Below are 15,842 nucleotides of genomic sequence, written 5' to 3' on the forward strand. Positions count from 1 at the left end.
CTTTTGTGGTCCTTTCTCATGAATTCAAGAAGTTACCATTTGGAGAGGTTCCATATGTTGGCAATCCAAATGTTTCTCTTTCTGGATTGCACTATTTAGGAGTGTTTGTGACATGAATACTTGCTTTACTTGAGAACAATGTGTACTGCCTGGGTATGCAGCTTGTCACATCATCAGTGTTTTTATTTTGCTATTTCATTTTGTGTTTTGCTGGATGTGGAATGTGTTAATTTACAAATTTCCATTTGATTGGTAGTGCCTAACAAAGGTTTCTGCCACACTTATGAGCTGCTGTATGTTTTAAATAGGTGAAGAGCCAGACTAGTGCTGTTTACCACCTTAGATAGTGGTAAATGGTTGCTTGTCCCAAGAACGTGAAAGGCATATGTTGCATTTGGTTGGAAATGTGGCACCAATATTTGACATTTTTGAACTAAATAACAGAATATTAAAAAATAATATGCATTAATATACACAAAGCAACATAACAACACAATTAAAACATACTGGGTTATAAAGAGGCTTTTCAGTAAAACGTGAAACAAAATAGTTAAAATACATGTGTGATATTAACGTCAAGACTGAAATGAAAAAATTATGTTTAAAAATGTGCCAAATGAAGTAACTAACTAAACGTACATGTTCTAGGCTTTAAACCTGTTTAAATCAATCAATAAATCAATCAATCAGAACATTTGTAAAGCGTGCTACTCACCCATGAGGGTCTCAAGGCGCTGGGGGAAGGGGTGCTGCTACTGTTTGAAGAGCCAGGTCTTGAGTAGCCCCCTGAAGGTTAGTAGGTCCTAGGTATGCCGAAGTAGGATGGGGAGGGTGTTCCAGGTCTTGGCGGAGAGGTGGGGAACCATTTGCTACTGGTGGTCATTCTGCAGATGCGGCGGACGGTGGCGAGGGCGAGGTCGGCGGAACGGAGCTGGCAGTTCGGGGCGTAGAAGGTGAGTCGTCTGTTGAGGTATGCCGGTCCAGTGTTGTGGAGTGCTTTGTGTGCGTGGGTGAGCAGCTTGAAGGTGATTCTTTTGTTTACGGGAAGCCAGTGCAGGTCTCTCAGGTTTGGTGTGATGTGGCTGCGGTGTGGGATGTTGAGGATCAAGCGTGCAGCGGCGTTCTGTTTGCGTTGTAGTCGTCTCAGGAGTTTGGCCAATGTTCCTGCGTAGAGGGCGTTCCTGTAGTCTAACCTGCTGCTGACGAGGGCCTGGGTGACCATTCTTCTTGTTTCGGTGGGGATCCACCTGTAGATTTTGCGGAGCATACGGAAGGTGTTGAGGCAGGAGGACGAGACGGCGTTGACTTGCTTGGTCATGGCGAGTGTAGAGTAGAGGATGAACCCTAGGTTGCGTGCGTGGTCGGTGGGTGTTAGTGCTGCTCCCGATGCGGTCGGCCACCAGGAGTCGTCCCAGGCTGAGGGGGTGGAGCCGAGGATGAGGACTTCCGTCTTGTCCGAGTTCAGCTTCAGACGGCTGTTCTTCATCCATTCGGCTATGGCCTTCATTCCTTCGTGGAGGCTGGCTTTGGCAGTGAGAGGGTCCTTGGTGAGGGAGAGGATCAGCTGGGTGTCGTCGGCGTAGGAGATGATGTTAAGGTCGTGCAGTCGGGCGACTTGAGCGAGCGGTGCCATGTAGCAGCATTGATTATAAAATAGTTTGCCTAAAATGTTCTGATGCATGTATAAAAAGTTTAAATTCTTGACCTTTCCATGATTATGTTTTACTAAATAAATGTTTCACTTAACAATGTAACAAGTTTCTTCAAAAATGAAGAGCTTAAAATGCTTGTTATGAATGTATTATTTAATACAAAATATGAACAGTAATCACATAAAATGCAGCCCATAAACTGAACTTGAACTCTTTTTAACAGGATGAAACTATTAAAATAATGTTCTCTCTTTAATGCATATGTTTCAATTTTTACATAGCCCACTGTTAAAATATAATTTTCTGAATTAGAAAAAGATAGTTCCAATCGTGGGAAACAATGTTTATAAAAAATAAACCACAGGTTGTACTGTACATTAAAACAAGACAAATACACACTCCACAGATTACTGTCTGTACACAATTTTGTTAGTCTGAGACAATGAGGAGTGAACCTGTTCCCAGAAAGATCCCTGAAAGTTGATTGCACTGGAGCAGGAAAAGATGCAATTCCAACCTCAGTTTTGACTGTTTACAGAGTACTTGTTCCGAGAGTAGGCATACACAACTAGGCCTGGGCGATAAATTCCGTTCCGTTCGCGGGATTTGCGGAATTTGGGTAATTTCGTGTTCCGTGGAGAACGCAAAATTGCCCAAAATTCTGCGTTCCACAACTTTGCGAAATTCTTTGCTTGTTCGCGTTCTCAAATGCTTGTTCACGAGATAATTCCCACCGAGTACCCAAACAGCGATCGCGAACAGTAGAAAAGCACCGCGAACAAGCAATTCCACGTGTTCGCGGAGATTTTTTACCATTTTGCGGAGATTTGTGCAATGCGATTACGCAACTTTCGCCCACCTCTATACACAATGCAAAATGCCTTTTTCACCCCATTCCACACTAATTCTCCTGCCATCTTATTTATTGCAGTTGCTATTGCTACTTCACACAACCTCTGCCTTATTCCTTATTGATGTGAGACTCTACTGAGTTTCGTAAACCTTTATTTATGGGTGGTTCTGCTTTGATCGATTGCTGACTTTTGGATATTTTGAGCTTCATGATTGATCTCTGATGCTTTTGAATTTGAACTCTTCACGAGTTTCCTTCTGACACCTTCACCCCATTCTTAGAATGGGGATTTTCTTTCATGGTCCATTGACCAGAGTGGGCCACAACACCAAAGTCCTGGGTGTGGTTGATGACAAACTGAGTTTTATTGAAACTGATTAACTCAATAGCGAAAATTGGTAGCAGAAGGATGATTTATGTTCTGAGAAGAGGAGTTATAATTACATGTCCAAGTGAGAGTAATGACTTTATCTTAAGTGTGAGGAACACTTAACCTCTGTGCACTGTTGCTAGAACGCTATGCGTTTATCAAATTTAACCATATATTGAAACCATACAATGAAAAAATTATTACAAAACTAAACAATACATCTCCTTGATGTTCGCTCAATTGAGCAACAATAGTATTTTATATTCCAACCAAACATAGTTCAAACATTATTGTATTAAATCACAATACATCTGAAATGTGTTTTAACAGTATCAACGACATTCAAAATATACAAGAAATAGATTTCAAAAACATCATCCTAGACGATTCTTCTTTATGCCCAATGCATTTCAAGCTCAGCGAGCTCTTCGTCAGGGGCCTGTAGACTGAATATAATGTATGTTTTAATCAACTACTCAATTTTATGGACATCTCAAGTTCACAAGTTACAAGGCAACAAACAATAAAAGAATAAGAAATGCAAAAAGTGCATGCAGAAAACCTTATACCCCACCCTAATGTGCACTGGATCACAACTAGACTCACAGATTTCAATGCAGTGGACCTCGTCCAACCTAAATCACAAATAACAAGTGTTACATAATGACCGGGGGTAAAAACATCGACATAAAATTGAGTAGTTGATCAGGAGAGCTCCACCAATCCAGTTTGCAAGTGAGAGTAATGCCAGAGTCCCAAATCCCAATGCTCAGAACTTGAAAACTGATGAGAAGCGATTTCCTGAGAGTGGTTGCTGTATTGAGGGTGTGAGTATCAATAGGGTTATACATCATAAATTGTGATTATTGTTGTATTTAATAATTGAAATTATAGTACCTGTGTTGAATGACTTGGTAATGATTATGCATTTATTTTGAAGAATTGAAGAGATTATCATGCTCAGGAAATTGAGATAAATGCAGAAGACACTTCAATGGTTTTCTTGTCTGCTACAACTTTGTGGTGTAGATCGTGAGGTTCCGTCGACTACAGAATTGAGGAAGGGAATATAAAGATTTGTTTTGATTGTACTGGGCCAAGGGCAAAAAAACTTTATTCTGCAAAGGCCATAATAGCATGGCATAAATAAAAAAACAAATAACGTTAAAAATGATTTTACATAATATTAAGGGATTCATGAAAAATCAAAAACAATATCAGGGACAATACATTCAATTGCAGATCTATTCCTAACATAAAATGTAGTGATTGTACTAATATAGATTGATGTTGGTGGAGCCTAATTGTGCAAAGGGTGAATCTGCATTGATTAGAATGATTTTCTGCTGGTGAACATTTCATTCATTTGTTTGATAGCTCTTTTTGTGTGAAAAATCAGAAGGTGTAAAACCCTTAATATACCTATTGCTGTGTTGATTCTACATTTTTCTATAGTGGAGCAGAGAAAAATTAGTTTATTTACATTTGTTTAAGATTGTGTAATTGTGAGTCAGATATAAAAAAAGGTCAAGGAGGGTGAACTGCTACAAGGAGTGGCATCATATGTCACAGAGTGCCACGCTGAGCTTGTTTGGTTTGTGTACTGCCATGCTGTTACTGGTAATGATGACATAGAGGGCCACACTGTAAGAGATCAGTTGTTGTGTGAATGCCACTTTGAGATTAGTTAACAAATTTTCAAGAACTAAATTGCGACAGGATTGGAGAAGGAGTTTTGACGTTCACAGAAAAAGACCAAAACAATGAATTTTAATTGCAATATTAAATCAATTATTGTTGAAATTTTGCAAGAATCATGAAATGTCTTAAGGAATGTAAGAATTTTGTGAGAGGTGATGTTACAATTCTGGTATAGGAAGGTGAAGAGGTGCCTTCCAAGGGTACCCCTACTCATTATATGAAAACAGAAATTGGATTGCATACATGTTTGTGGCTTTGATAATGGTGCAAGATTATTGAAAAGGTCGGTCTATTGCGTTTTACAAGATATTGTACATATGAGTTAAGAATCCTTGACAAATTGAAAGAGAAGCTGTACAAAATGAGGCCACAACACAGACCCGGCACAGTATGAATCATTAAATGAGTGGAAAGAGACAGCCCGAGATAGGCAAATAGAAAAGTACCAAAATAAGACTAGGAACGCAATGTGTAATTAAGCAGATGTTCGATGGGATGAGGAACAACAGAGATGGAGGAAAATCATACTTGGCGGAACTTGACTAGACCCAGCTATTACTACTGAGACACCTGGTAAATCAAAAAACAAGGAAAAGAAGATGAAAAAGACGGATATTAAAAGTGATTCTGTGGATTTTATATCAGATGAAATGTTAGTCGAGCTTACACCAAATTATGTGGTCCCCACAACTAGTGCTGATAATAATGCAACCATAAGTACTACTTTGGCTATTGTCCCTGTTGAACAGAGTGTAATTCAAATTAAGAGACACTACAGATTGCTCCGGATGTGTTGGTACGACACCAACTATGGTAACACAATGTGTATGTGTAAAAGGTGCAATTGGGACTGTTCCGATACAATTACCACAAATTGCAACCATGCAGATGGTGCCAGAGCCAGTTCTGTCTGCCTAAATAAACATTACCCTGTCTTCAGGAGCTAAAGGAGCTTTAGAAGGATTGACTGTGACAGGGTTTGTTCCAACATTACAGAATTCACAGATTGTTCCATTTAAACCACCACAAATGATTCAATCATTGAGAGAAAAGGTAAGGGTTGTCTTTACGACACCAATAGCCCCAGGAGAGACTGGTTTTATTTGAAGCTGGAATTTTTCCACCATGGTTTCAGGAAGGTGCAGGATTGAAAAAGACAGACAGTGCAGAACAACAGCTTACTTTAGAACATGAAAGGGAGAGACCGCTTCATGTTTCCAAATCTAAGGGAGATGGTTATAGCCTGAAGATTTAAACTAGTATCAGCAGAAAGAACTGATTTACCTGTGTAAAGAATTGACGAGACCTGCAGCAATTACACATGATAAATTAATTTATTTGGCTCAAGAATATGATGTTTTTCTTTCAAAATGTTTCCCTTACCGAGAAGTTACTGAGTTTAATTGGACGATAAATTTATGGAAACTTACAGCCAGATTCATCAATGTCCCGTTTTGCGAGTCCTTAATAGCGAATATTAAGGAATCGCTATTAAAGACTCGCAAAACGGGAATCATATAGAAATCACAAATAAAATTGCGATTTCTACGGCTTCCTTATTTGCGATTGCCAATCGCAAATAAGGAATAACTCCCCATTCATTCCTATGGGCCTAATTTGCTAATCGCAAATAAGGATACGATTTCAAGGGTGCCAGGGGTTTCCAAAGGACACCCTGTAGCACCCCTCAAATGTAAATGTAGACTGATGTTGCGCACACACATGTCCAAAGGACATGTGTGTGTGTAACATACAACTTAGAAAAATGCACTAAAGTGCATTTCTCTAAGTTTTCGCTATTTACCACAAAGTCAGACTTCGCGGTAAATAGCGGCCAAAAATTGCGAATTCGCAAATCAAAATTGGTTCATGAATTCAATTTAAGGAATCTCAAATAGAGATTCCTTAAATGCAATTCCTCGCAATTTAGCGATTTTAAAATTAGCGATTTTTGCATTTGGGATGATGAATCCCAAATGCAAAAAAAGTGCTCGCAAAGGGCCAGATTCGCAGAATATGGCCCTTTGCGAGCCGATTCTTGTTTCATGAATCTGGCTGAATGCGTTTCAGGAATGCAGTTGCACATAACTGAATTAGTGAAAGGCATTCATAAATGGAGTAAATTAAATGGTCAGAGAAACATGAAAAGAAAAGAAACAATCTGAGGTAGATGAGGAAAATACAAAGTCATTAACAGGTTCTCAGGATGAGGAGGGAGCTTCAGCTTCCCTATTAAGAGAATTAGATCGAGAAGTATACGTAATTGTACCATGGAGTAGGAGTGATCTTGCAGCATTTATAAACAATTTCCAAAATTTGAGAGACAAGCATGTTCAATGGTACATCCAGTTGACAGATTTGTCAACATTTTGAAAGCGTTGTGGATTGATTTGAATACATTCTCTACCACATGATTTGTTGGCTGCATGCAAGGTTGCTGTACAATGGCCACGTGAGGAGCCAACTAGATATGCTTGCACTAATGCACCATCTTCTGTAGTTATGGGAAAATGTTAGTCTGCGATAACTGTGAGAAACCAGGAACTGTTTGCAGTGTCCCCCCACTTTTTAGCCCCATTTTTAACTACTAGATGCTGGTTTTCTAACAGTGATAGTGCCCAAGGCTCTACTAACGATAGTCAGGGCCTGTGCTCTGATTAAAAGTACACAGAAATTAGGTATAAGTACAATTGGTATTAACAACCTACCTGCAAGACCCTAGTATATGGCAGGGCATGTAGGTTTACAGGCCCAGCAGACTTAATGTACTTAAGTGTGCACTATGGTGGTGCCTGGTGTAATTTTAAAATCCATTCCTGCCTTTCAGTCTGCTTTTAAAGTAAACTTATATGCACATTCAATTTGGACTTCAAGGCATTTTCAAAGTAGTACATTACCTTGTTTATACATATATATCACCCCTATGGCCTCCCCTAAGTGCCCCAGGGGAATGGTGCCTTGTAACTATAAACAGGGACATGATAAAATATCTTTTATATACCCAGGTTAGTGGGAAACTGCCAAATATGTTTTTCTCCAATATAATGCATTGGCTCGGTAGGCTAACGTGGGAATACTTTAATAAAATATAACTGTTGATAGAAAAGAGCTCAAAATATAATTCAGGTATAGGAATAGTTATGATAAATCCAAAAACGTGTCATTATTATTATAGAACTTTCTTTTCTGTGAGCCAAAATCTAGCCTTCCATTAGTCCTTTTATGATTGGCCAGCATTTTCAGACTGAGCCATCTGTAAAAATGAGGTGTGAAGAGGCCTGCTAGAGAGACAAAGGATTTCCTGCGGAAGGGGAGCTAAAACTGCAGAAACAGCAGGATGAAAAGGGGTGTAGGGGTCAAACTGTTCTTCGAAGAGGGAATGACAGTTTGGACCGGACACAGCCTCACCCCCACATCCTGCACCCCTACCCAGACATGAGCCCCAGTAATTCAGTTATTGAAGAGCATGGAAGGGGAGTGTTAGGGAATGTTAGCCACACCAGTGGGTTGGCGTAGCCTCATTTAACTCTTCAGGAGAGACTTTATCCATTTTGGATTTTGGAAGAGTAGTGCTTTCTGGGACAAAAATATCCCACAATTTGGAGGAGTTGGTTATGCACCTGGGTGGCACCCTGCATCCCATTGGTCTTTGGTGCCACCTGCTTGACATCCAGGAACACCAAATAAATATGGGAGAGTTGCCAAGCAAGTCATATCTACTGCCTAAAACAACAAGGAGAAAATGGACTGCCCTGCTGGATCCCTGATCTGCATCAAATGATTGTACTCAGACTAACTGCACCTGCTGCACAATCTGGAACAATAGCTTTATTGACTTTGCCTGGCTTCACAAGGATTAAAGAGGGGGCTTCCTGACAACAGCAGGTTAACATAGCTCACCTGCACCATCTTCCCCAAGATATCCCCAGTCTGGAGTGCGTTCAGTAGACCTTTAAGGATTTGGGCAGGTGCACTGTAGGAATTGTAGTCACAACATCTCAAGGACCATCTTGGAGCTTCTAGACGCTTTGATTGGTGTTTTGGACACTTTGAACCCAATAGAGGTACCTCAGGAAGAAGTTCCAGAAGGTGGGAGAAGATTCAAGCAACTTTGGTAAAACGCTCCATAGGTTTACCAGGTGCATTGTGGGAGTTGCAGTCCCGGACCCAAAAGGCAAACCAGAGCATATGCACCCTTCTGGAAGTAAGCGTAAAAGTCATGGGTAGTCTGGACTCTGTTCCGGTCCAGTGCAACCTTTTTTAACCCTTTGAGAGCTATTTCCTTCTAAGAGCTACTTTTAAGGTTAACATTTAAAAATGCATATCTCTGGTTCTCTATATTGGATTTTTGTTGGTTTGTATTGATTTGTTCATGAACATATAACCTAATTTTATAAATTGTTGTTGGAATGTTATTGTGTATTGGGTCAACTTATTTAATGTATTGGTGGTTTTAAATGCTTTAACAACATGTCTCATACGTTAGGCCCTGCCTTCCCATTTCCAGCTACCAAGGGCTGAGCAAGGAGATAATTAATTTAAAGCTTGAACTTTTATTGTGAATTTGGACTTATTACTAGTGGTAAATCCCCGAGTTATGTTTACTAATATACCACTTCCCAACAATTTCTTTCCTGAAAGGCAAGGTGTCTTCAGAAGACATTGATTGGGTTAATATTAAAAGAACTTCAAAAGAGCAAAATAAATCAGTTCATGATTACTTTGAGCGGTTGCTACAGGTGTTCCAACAACACCGTGGGAGAGAATATCCCAAACCTAGTGATATGGAGTTCCTTGTGTCCCAGTTTGTTATTGGGTTAACAAAAAGATCATATCAGTGCACATCCTCAGCAGTTTCTTTTATCCATGTGCAATTGGTGCACTCAAGTACAGGTTCTTAGTCCAAAAGAAATCATGTTGTGTAGATACAAAACCAATCTTTATTTCTTTTTTTAAAACCAGGTTCTTCACAGCCGACGAGCGTTTCGCCCCATATGGGCTTTTTCAAGCCCAAGAAAGCACCGTATTCACCGAACCTTGTTTTTCAAGAGTCCTTCTATCTTTAGTACCTTTGCAAATGCGCTGTACAGTAAGAATCCAAGTCTTATTTAATTGTAATTATGGTCGTTCTTCTATCAAGCAGTCACGGAGACATGATAAGTTCCAGCATTCTGCCGTGTATCTGTGTCCCAAACGATGAAAACACGTAACCAGGTAATTAAATAAGACTTGTATCTACACAACGTGATTTCTTTTGGACTAAGAACCTGTACTTGAGTGCACCAATTGCACATGGATAAAAGAAACTGCTGAGGATGTGCACTGATATGATCTTTTCGTTACATGGATGTGACATTCTTTAACACCTTTTTTGGTGGGCAGAGTGTCTTTGGTTAATACGGTTGAAGGATAAGCATTTTTTCATATCATTGTTGCACTTCAGAAATATTGGAGTATCTACAGGGAGACATTGTGCTTATATAATAAGGAGACGAATGTTGATGTGCAGATCAATTATAGCAAATCCTTCCTATTCTTTTTTGTAAAAATTGTTATTGGGTTAAGACCAGATGTTAGTACGAAAATACAGCAGAGTGTGATTTTTTTTGGCAAACAATGCCATTGGATGAAATCATGAGATATGCAAAACTCTGTACTGATAAACAAGAGATGAAGCAGGGACAGCTTAAGGAGAAATTCATGTTAGCCCAGACAATATTTGCTCAGAAAGGTTTTCAGAATCAGTAATTTGCTTGAAATCAGGGTTGTGTGCAAGGTGTTGGTGTACACGCCAGAGTATAAGATACTCAAAGGGGGATTTGATAGAGGTAGAGGTGTTCCAGTTGATCAAAATACTGGTATGGATATTGCGAAAAAGTCCGCTGCTTGGGACATACCATTGATAAGGGAGAAAGAAAAGTGTCATCAGAGAGAGTGGAGGAAATTCTTCAAATGAACCCAACTCAATCTCAGAGAGAAGTCAAGATGTTTCTTGGAATGTTTGGTTACTGCAAGCAGTGGATACCTAACTTTTCCCTAGTCGCTAAGCCTTTACTGAGGCTGACACACAAAGTTGTGCCTGATCCACTTCCATAGGACAACGGCTGTATGAAAGCTTTCCTAGAGCTGAGAGAAAGTCTCTGTCATGGCCCGGCACGAGGAATGCCTGATTACAGTAAGAGCTTTACATTGTTTTGCAGTGAGAAGGAGGAGTGCACTCTCTCAGTGTTCACTCAGATGCATGGAGATGCTCGGAGACCTGCGGCCTATTTCTTGACTATCATTGACACTGTAGTTGCAGGATTGCCAACTGTGGCCTTGACCCTGTAACCGCAGGACTACACAACTGTATTAAAGCAGTCAAAGCTGTCGGTATTAGTATCCTAAGGAGTGAGAGCATAGTGATGGGACTTCCTTTAATTGTTATAGTCCCTCCCTACGCTGAGATTTTGCTCACCAAAACGAAAACCAAGTACATGGCCCTTAATAGGCTTACAAAATACAAACAGCAGATCCCTTCTCTGACAATGTGGCAGATTTTGAAACCCTCTACACTGTTACCTGTCATATTTGCGATGAATTTGAACATGATTATCTAGATGCAACTGATTTATGCACCAAGCCAAGGCCAGACATTAAAGATGAACCTCTAAAAGAGCTTGATTACATATGATTATTTAATCTTTGTCGATGGCTCATGTTTGAGAAACACTGAAAGTACCCAGAGAGCAGCCTACGCTCTTTGCATCCTTCGTGGTAATATAGAACTTCATGGCTTTGAGGTATTACATCAACACAAGTTGCAGAATTGATTGCCTTACAAGAGGTTACAGATTAACAGCCCAATTTAAAGAGACTATATTTACAGACAGTCCATATGGTTTTTGTGGGGTCTGTGACTTTGGACAGTTATGGTCACTAAGGGGTTTAAAAACATCCTATGGTACACCAATAAGGGAAAGCTATCAAGTAAGGAACTTGTTTGAGGTGCTCCAGTTGCCCGCAAAAATGGTGGTAGTTACATTTTCAGCGAACCAAAATGGCAATGGCTGCATTGTAGTTGGGAACGGATATACTGACGGAGTACCACAGTATTGTGCATTAGTGGCCTGCACATAATGACATGTCTTTTCAAAGTGTATGTCAGTAGCTGACAGATAGGAAAAGCTCAAGAGTATAGGAAGAAGTTTCAGAAGCACAGCAGCAGAGTTGAATCAGAGCAGGTTGTGACAAAAAAGCAAATTACATTTGGATTTGGGTGATGGAAAACCAGTGTTTTGCTATTTCCCATAACACAACAATTCCATGGGTACACACATCTATGGAGAGATGCAATGGTGAGGTTGTTCAGATAAATCTGGTTTAATACCAGATTCAGAATGCTTGCAGAAGAATTGTAAAACACACAAGATGATGGACGGAATGTTGCACAATGGCAAAACATTCACCCCCAGTCACAGATCTGGGTTTAATCCATTGTTATTTTGCTCACCAAGCCACCCCAGTTCAGACATGGCCATATGCAAATCATTCTTGAACCTGTGCCTCATGGGAACAGTCCATCCCGAACTGCCAAGCCATGTCTTCCCTGGACCGGAATCAAGCATCCTAGGACCGGGTTCTGACTATCAGCCGTCTTCAGCCAGGATAGCTTGACTCCAGTGGCTTAGTGAGCATGGGACCCACGTCTGGGCATACCCTTCCCACATAGGGTGAACAGCAAAACACACAAGAAGATGGACCGAATGTTGCACAATGGCAAAACATTCACCCCCAGTCACAGGTCTGGGCTTAATCCATCGTTATTTTGCTCACCAAGCCACCTCAGTTCAGTCCCTTGCTCACTTTGCCACTGGATTCAAGCAAGCCGGGCTGAAGACGGCTGAAATGCCAGAAACCGGTCCTCGGAAGCTTGTTTCCGGTACAGGGAAGGCATGGCTTGGCAGTTCGGGCTGGACTGTTCCCATGAGGCACAGGGTCAGACTGATTTGCATATGGCCATGTCTGAACTGGGGTGGCAGAGTGGGCTGAAGAACGGTGATGGATTAAACCCAGATCTGTTGACTGGGTGTGAGTGTTTGATTGGTTCAGATGCTCCGTCCATCACCACCCCCTTTTGTACCACTTTGTTCGCCATAAGTTGGCAGGGTATGCTCAGACGTGAGTCCCTTGCTCACTTTGCCACTGGATTCAAGCAAGCCGGGCTGAAGACGGCTAAAATGCCAGAAATCGGTCCTCGGAAGCTTGTTTCCGGTCCAGGGAAGGCATGGCTTGGCAGTTCAGGCTGGACTGTTCCCATGAGGCACAGGGTCAGACTGATTTGCATATGGCCATGTCTGAACTGGGGTGGCAGAGTGGGCTAAAGAACGGTGATGGATTAAACCCAGATCTGTTGACTGGGTGTTTGTGTTTGATTGGTTCAGATGCTCCGTCCATCACCAACCACTTTTGTACCACTTTGTTTGCCATAAGTTGGCAGGGTATGCTCAGACGTGAGTCCCTTGCTCACTTTGCCACTGGGTTCAAGCAAGCCGGGCTGAAGATGGCTGTAATGCCAGAAACCGGTTTGCTCGGAAGCTTGTTTCCGGTCCAGGGAAGGCATGGCTTGGCAGTTCGGGCTGGACGATGGATTTCCGGTCCTCGGATGCTTGGTTCCGTTCTGGGAAGGACATGGCTTTTGTAGTTCGGACTGGACTGTTCCCATGGGGCACAGGGTCAGACTGATTTGCATATGGCCATGTCTGAACTGGGGTGGCAGAGTGGGCTAAAGAACGGTGATGGATTAAAATGCCAGAAATCGGTCCTCGGAAGCTTGTTTCCGGTCCAGGGAAGGCATGGCTTGGCAGTTCAGGCTGGACTGTTCCCATGAGGCACAGGGTCAGAGCTGATTTGCATATCGCCATTGTCTAACCCAGGGTGGTGTGGAGTGCAAAAAAACGATGGATTTGGGCCCAGATCTTTTGACTGGGGGAGTGTGTGACATTGATCCACATTCAGTCCATCACTTGTTGTTTTTGCAATTGCCGCCCTAAGTGCGCTGGGGATGCCCAGACGTGGGTCCCAGGCACTCCACACCACTGGAATCAAGCTAGCCGGGCTGAAGAGAGGTGTTACCTCGAAACCGGTCCGGTCCTCGGATGCTTGGTTCCGTTCTGGGAAGGACATGGCTTTTGTAGTTCGGACTGGACTGTTCCCATGGGGCAACAGGGTCAGAGCTGATTTGCATATCGCCATTGTCTAACCCAGGGTGGTGTGGAGTGCAAAAAAACGATGGATTTGGGCCCAGATCTTTTGACTGGGGGAGTGTGTGACATTGATCCACATTCAGTCCATCACTTGTTGTTTTTGCAATTGCCGCCCTAAGTGCGCTGGGGATGCCCAGACGTGGGTCCCAGGCACTCCACACCACTGGAATCAAGCTAGCCGGGCTGAAGAGAGGTGTTACCTCGAAACCGGTCCGGTCCTCGGATGCTTGGTTCCGTTCTGGGAAGGACATGGCTTTTGTAGTTCGGACTGGACTGTTCCCATGGGGCAACAGGGTCAGAGCTGATTTGCATATCGCCATTGTCTAACCCAGGGTGGTGTGGAGTGCAAAAAAACGATGGATTTGGGCCCAGATCTTTTGACTGGGGGAGTGTGTGACATTGATCCACATTCAGTCCATCACTTGTTGTTTTTGCAATTGCCGCCCTAAGTGCGCTGGGGATGCCCAGACGTGGGTCCCAGGCACTCCACACCACTGGAATCAAGCTAGCCGGGCTGAAGAGAGGTGTTACCTCGAAACCGGTCCGGTCCTCGGATGCTTGGTTCCGTTCTGGGAAGGACATGGCTTTTGTAGTTCGGACTGGACTGTTCCCATGGGGCAACAGGGTCAGAGCTGATTTGCATATCGCCATTGTCTAACCCAGGGTGGTGTGGAGTGCAAAAAAACGATGGATTTGGGCCCAGATCTTTTGACTGGGGGAGTGTGTGACATTGATCCACATTCAGTCCATCACTTGTTGTTTTTGCAATTGCCGCCCTAAGTGCGCTGGGGATGCCCAGACGTGGGTCCCAGGCACTCCACACCACTGGAATCAAGCTAGCCGGGCTGAAGAGAGGTGTTACCTCGAAACCGGTCCGGTCCTCGGATGCTTGGTTCCGTTCTGGGAAGGACATGGCTTTTGTAGTTCGGACTGGACTGTTCCCATTGTGCAACAGGGTCAGAGCTGATTTGCATATCGCCATTGTCTAACCCAGGGTGGTGTGGAGTGCAAAAAAACAATGGATTTGGGCCCAGATCTTTTGACTGGGGGAGTGTGTGACATTGATCCACATTCAGTCCATCACTTGTTGTTTTTGCAGTTCCCATGAGGCACAGGGTCAAACTGATTTGCATATGGCCATGTCTGAACTGAGGTGGCAGAGTGGGCTAAGGAACGGTGATGGATTAAACCCAGATCTGTTGACTGGGTGTGAGTGTTTGATTGGTTCAGATGCTCCGTCCATCACCACCCCCTTTTGTACCACTTTGCAGAAGAATTGTGCCATCACCGTGTGACTGGTCAACAAACATCCGTTTCACTGAGTCACATAAGGAGTTCAGGGGTTTAAATCAACAGAATGCAGATGGACTTTATTGAGATGCCTGTTTGCAACGTGTTGAGATATGTACTGGTAATAGTGTGCAGTTTCTCTAGTTGGGTGGAAGACTACCCACCAAGGAGAAACAACAGTCTCAATGTATCAAAATTGCTATTGAGAGAGTTAATACCCAGGTACGGAATGCTGGTTTCTCTCGAATCAGATCATGGGACTCGTTTCAATAATGTTTCAATAATGAGATCCTAAAAATGCTCTGTTCAGCATTACAAATTGAGCAGAGATTACACTGCTATCGACCTAAAGCTTTTGGTATTATCAATCAGCTTAATGGCACCATAAAGTCAGAATGGCAAATGTTTGTGCTTCTACACCACTGAATTGGCCTGATGCTTTACCTTTGCTGTTATTGGGTATCCAAAGTATCCCAGACAGAAAGACTGGGTTATCACCTCAGGAGATCTTGATAGTGCATGAAATGAGAATGCCTGCTGCATCTGTAAATCCACTTTTGAGCATCTCAGATGATAGGATACTCGATTACTGTACATGCTTTGCTGATGTGGTGCATTCTGTTTTTCACCAGGTTGAAGCTGCCATCGAGAAAAATGCAACAACCTCAATTCTGGAGATTGGACCATGATCATGAAGCATGTTCAGACGGCTTGTCTGGAACTGATATAGA

Source organism: Lissotriton helveticus, chromosome 8, assembly GCF_964261635.1.
Source record: "Lissotriton helveticus chromosome 8, aLisHel1.1, whole genome shotgun sequence".
Taxonomy (NCBI): Eukaryota; Metazoa; Chordata; class Amphibia; order Caudata; family Salamandridae; genus Lissotriton; species Lissotriton helveticus.